The sequence below is a fragment of the Rhea americana genome, unplaced genomic scaffold (assembly GCF_003343005.1).
Source record: "Rhea americana isolate MKP2758 unplaced genomic scaffold, rheAme1 scaffold_31, whole genome shotgun sequence".
Taxonomy (NCBI): Eukaryota; Metazoa; Chordata; class Aves; order Rheiformes; family Rheidae; genus Rhea; species Rhea americana.
Genome location: NW_028186435.1, coordinates 2,045,426 through 2,051,022, shown reverse-complemented (window position 1 = coordinate 2,051,022; position 5,597 = coordinate 2,045,426).

The following is a 5,597-nucleotide window of genomic DNA, read 5'->3' as shown; positions in this document are numbered from 1 at the left end:
CATGCTCATTGAAGTTTTTGGCAGCTTGTAGGTCAGGAAGGAAAGTATAGGTTTGGATCACAGATTTACTCCTTGTCAAGCATTGTAACTGCATTAGGCCTTCAGGATCCGCATTCGGCTTCCTGCAGAAGCTGGGGTTTGGGAACAGAAGGGCAGGAGGGTGACAAGGGGTTACAGCCACCGGCTTCARATTTTTGCCTGGACCCATATTTAAGTATAGTCTTTTTTTGCATATAAAAATATGATGCCAATATCTCCTTTCTGGAGATATTTTCTTATTAGGTCAATTATATATATATAAAAAAGCTTATTTTGAAACAAAATTAAATGACCTTAGATATTCCATATACTAAATCAAAAGAAGAGAGGGGAGAAAAAGACTCTAGGTTTAACTTTGCTTACTATAAGGCCAGGAGCAAAGATGAGTGACGGGCAGTGGCCCCACAAGGCCACTTTGATAAGCCTAGTCTTTGTATYTCTTACCACATTTAACTAAGGTCTGAAAAACTTGCAGCCAACAACAGTTGTTGTGTCTGTGTTAAGTTGTCATTAGCATGTCAATCCTCCTGGACTGGCTGCCAGTCTGAAAGGCTGTAGTGAGCTACGATCTAAAACATGGACTTAGGATGCCGCAGGCTGGCAAGTCCCTTGTGCCCCTGCTGCAGCAAGAGGTGCCACCTCTGCRCTCTTCCTACGTATTTCTGACTGCTCTTGCCCCTGCTGCTGTGTCCTGGCGAAGGATTTGATTATGCATTTCTGCAAGCAATTTTCAAACATCTGGAAGCAATTACCTTGCTCCCAGGGGTTTTCATACCTGGCCTTCTTCCATACTTCAACCAACTCCCTTYGAGCGCTTGGGACCCTGACGAGCTCGTTGCAGCGGCAGGCGTGGAACGAAGCATCAGGCTCTGCTTGCTRCCCCCGGGTAGGTGTTGTTTTAGTGTAAAACTTAACTGGTGTCCTCAGGCCTAAGCCTGGCTCCTCCACGGACTCCTGTAGGTGAAATGCTGGCCAAGACAGGCAGTGGAAATCTGGGCTGCTTCCACRTGCTCTTCCCGCTTTCAAAACCTCCAGATTCCTTAAATGCCAGGAAAGGTGACAACGTAGGACACTGTTCACCTGGAGCCCAATGCTGCTGGGAGCATTTCTGGCATGTGTGTCTTTAGTAACTACCCYCATTCTTATTATTTTCTTATGTTTTGATATTTATTTTGTTTTAGATGTCACTTAATCATTTCTGTTAGCTGTGTTAAATGACTCGGTGGGGAATCTCTATAAGGTTACTAACTAAGAGATTACTGCTGCTGTGCAATTTGGACAGACCTAGGCTGACAAAAGGGAAAAATGTTTTCATTTAAAAGATTACAAACACCTCAAATTTTCAATCATATAAATGATAGAAGATGACTAATGTGATAGATGAAGTTCTCTGAAATGGTCACTTTGTTTTTCAGTCTATCCGGTGCTGCACAGGATTCTTTCTCAGTTTTTCTGTTAATTTAATCAGTGGGAATTTTCCTTTTGCTTTTAATAAATTTTGAAAGGTTTTAAACACACTTATCTGACATACGTGAAAAAATGCACCTCAGAAAGCATCATATCTTTGCCTATATGTGTGTATGCACACATACTCATAGGCTGATAGCCAATAAGTGCCTGTGTTGTAAGACATACACGCGTGTACATACATAATTTCAACGTGTTTCTAGATGCAAAATCACAGGGGACATCCACTCATCTCCCTGTCAGCTCCTGGTGTTTTTGACTTATGCTTCTAATAAAGCAGAACTGTGCAAGGGGTTAAATGCCAGCTCTGTTGCCATCAGCGTGGCTTCTGCCATTAATTTCTTGTAAGGTCAGAATTGCACTCCAGATCTCTGCATGGACTGAATTAAAGGCAACGTTAACATTGTAGGCTTTCCAGTGTTGATTTGGATTCAGTACTAATACCAAGTAATCTATGACCCCCACCCCTTTCTGAATCCTGCTGTGAGTTAGCAGCTTAAAAAGATCATTCATATTGTTATTAGGAGAAAAAAAAAACAGAAAATCGAATTAATAACCTAATATGCCATTGCTTGTGCCTTTGGCTTGTATTTTCTCCAATTCAATATACCAAAAATAGATATATTACCTATTTGCATATTATGTTAATTGGACACTTTAATACAGCATATTAACTGTAACTCTCTAACTTTATCTCTAGGMGACAGAGCAACTATCCCCAGATTGAGGGTAGCATAGGGCACTTTGTGCCTGAATTCAAAAGTAAGTTTGAGAAGTGCCGTTGAGTGGCAGAGGGTGTAATTCTRTCTGTCTGCTTTTTGCTCTCCTCCTTAGATGGGAAAAGTTTGGGGATTTTGTTAGAAATGTTTTTGCTACTTTCATTAAGTTTTTGAAACAGTTCTGCGTTAAAGCTAACGGGAGACGGGAGATTTTGCTTTTCCCCTCCTCACTGTTTTCTCAGAGGCCTCAGCGCTGTTTTTGCCGGTGGAACGCARGGGTACATCTGCTCCACGTCAAACCCATCAGACACCTCTCTGCCCTCTGTCATCCTGCATTTTCGATACATTCACCTCTTTCCTTAATTTTCCTTTCTCTTTTTCGTGTTCCTGGCAAGCTTCAAGGACATCACTGAAACATTCACCATTGCATATGTTATTAAAAACAAAGAAGAACAAATCTTTGTTATTTGAGGGTCATCAGAACAATTTCTGATGAATTCTCAGCACCCTTCCATGTGGCCTGTTCTCCTAATGCTGTTACTGATATAATTTCCAGTACAAATTCTCTTCATCCACTGTTTATTTGATTAGTTTTTACTGAGGTTTGCTGCAGATCTCCAGACGGATTGCAGTTTACATTAGAAAGGTACTTTTAACTCTGCAGAGCAAACTTTGGCCGGTAAAAAGAATGTTTCTCTTTTGTTTGAAGTGCAGAAAGTGCCAAAATCCACAGAAAAGTATGACAAGCCTCGATAAAAGTTGACTCATGAGCATTCCACGCATTTCGTACGATGACAGGCTGCTGCGTTCCTCACTAACGTAGCATGTTCCTCTCAGACGAAGGATGCGGGCAGGTTTCTGCAGCCCTGCTCTTACAGGGACAGAGCCGAAGGGTTGCTCAGACCCTAGGCTAACCGCCCTATGAAGCAGCAGTACCAGAGCTCTGCAAAACGTGGTCACAGAGTACGCTTATACTGTCAGAGAAACTTAYTGCCTGGTCTGCTCCTGGGCTGTGGTCTCCTGACCATCTGTGCTTCATGTAGGATACTGTGCTCCCAGGTGCTCTCGTGGAACGAGCTGCCTGTTTTTCCCTAAGTCTGCAGATCCGCTGCTAGAGGACTTGCCCTGATGGGCACAGCTGATGAGATTGCCCTAGGCTTTGGGTCCGCTCACCTCCACCATCCTCTGCATTCTCCAGCCGCTTCTCGTGCCGTGGATTGGAGCTCGCAACGCTTAACTGCAGCGTCCCACTACTAAGAACACTGCTCCGGCTGTCATACAGCCATTGCTATTTCAGGCATGTTGAACTGAAAAGCGTTTTTTTTTTTTTTTTTTTTTTGAGGGGGGGGTACACAAAGCCCTATAGAGCCAAGCCAAGTGCTTTGCAGGGCAGATGCCCCCAGGCTGTTGTGGGGGTGACTAACCATGAGCACCGTGGATATGTGCTTCTCTGTGATGCCTGGCCTGAGAACCAGGGGTCATGTCCTGTGGCAGATGCTGCTGTAGCTGCATAGACGTACCTGAAGATGTGGAACACTGTCCCACCAGCAATGCCAGGCAGCATTGCCCTTCCTATCATGCARCCTTCAGCATCCATTTTACTGAGCTAGGTGTTGGGTCTCTCTGAGCATCTCCTTAACGCATTATCTCTGCTGAAGGCTGCAGCGTGCTGGGTTGTTTTGTTCCCTGTGTTTTCGTGGGAGTTGTCCCTTACCAGAATACAGCATTAATAGCCACATCAGGCCAATAATTTGGCTTGCTTGCAAGATACGTTGAAAGCAAAAGATCGTTTTCTTCTCTTTCTCTTTGTGCAAGCCAGCTTGCTCACCCTTAACAAAATCCCAGGTGACTGTACTATTTGCCCCCACCTCCATTACCCTTTAARCAGATTCTGGCTACCCCTATTTGTTCACAAAAATTATGAACACCCAAATTTCTCCTGATTAAGGGGAATTTGTCCTGATCTTATAGGTGTTGACCTTTTGCTGTGCTCAGAACATGCTTTTAGAAGGAATTTGTTCTCTAACACTTAGAAACTGGCAATGTCAGCAAATGGGTGGGAGAGAAAGACACAGTTTTATTTTTACAGAACCTCCTGGAGGAGGCTTTGGCCAGCATGACATGTACCCTCGTGGTGCTGAGGGCACTAGAAGGCAAGAGAACTTGTGGTTCTTCCAGGATTCAGCTTTGGTGTGATCTTCTTGTAACTCCCATCTGTATTACATTTTTGCCTCATTTTCCAATCTGCTTTTGTTTTCACTAGAAGACATAAAGGCTTTGTGCCATCACATTGCTTTTGCTGGCCATCATTAGACAAGCAGTAACTGCTGAGATTCCACTATGGGCACTCACAAAGTCTCATCTGGAAGCTCTTACCTCTTCCACTGGCATCTACTCCATCTCGGAGTTCGGGAATAAAACTCCCTTTYTTTTGTGCCTAGAAAGAAACGTTTCTGTTCTAATCTTACCTTTTACACTGTTTCGCTGTCCATTCCATTGCTGGTTTTTACAGAACACAAATAGTTAGAATATGCCATCTACGGGCCTGAGGAAGGCTTGCAAGCTTTAGCTGATTATACAAGGCAGTTCTGCTATTTAAAGTGAGGCGAGTTATATATTTTATATAAAGAAGTAATRGCAGTATTTGGCGGCATGTCCCAACCATCATCTCAAAAACACTCCCATTCAAAATATAAAATGGCACAGCTACACAAATGCTTCCTGTTAAGGGGAAAATATTGATTGTGTCCTATTCGATAACACTTTGTAATGAGAACAGAAAGGAAGAGCAAGGGGAAGCAACACTGGATCATATTTTTGTTAAAGCATCAGTGTGTTGTTCATACGGATTACTGGCTGACTTCATACAGCTCCTACTGAAGTCCTGGCTGCTGAGCAAGGCTAACCTTGTCCAAGAACAGAGCTGGAATTTCAGTTACTCCTCGCAAGRTCATATTCAAGGATAAATGAAGCTGAATTGGTCAGTAACACCTTTCTAAGCTAAATAGTGTTTTACTTGATAAAAGGATGCAAGTTAAAGACCTAAAATACAACTGACAGGTAGTCTTCACAAAGTTAGTCGGATTTTTTTTTCTGACAGTGCAAAGCAGAAGGAATATGGGGAAATCTTTGTATTTAACCAAATCTCATTGTCTCATTGTCACTGTGGCATTTAGGAGGGAACAGACTGACATCCTTATTCACAGTAAACACGGCTGTTTTCACTGAGTTTCACACTGGAGCTTCCTAAGGGTCAGCAGAGCCAGTCCTGGCCCTGAGCTACATCACGCATTTTAGCCTGCAGCCCAGRGGGTTTCAGGCACATGAACCACATTGTGTACCTTGACTTCGGCAAGGCTTTTGACACTGTCT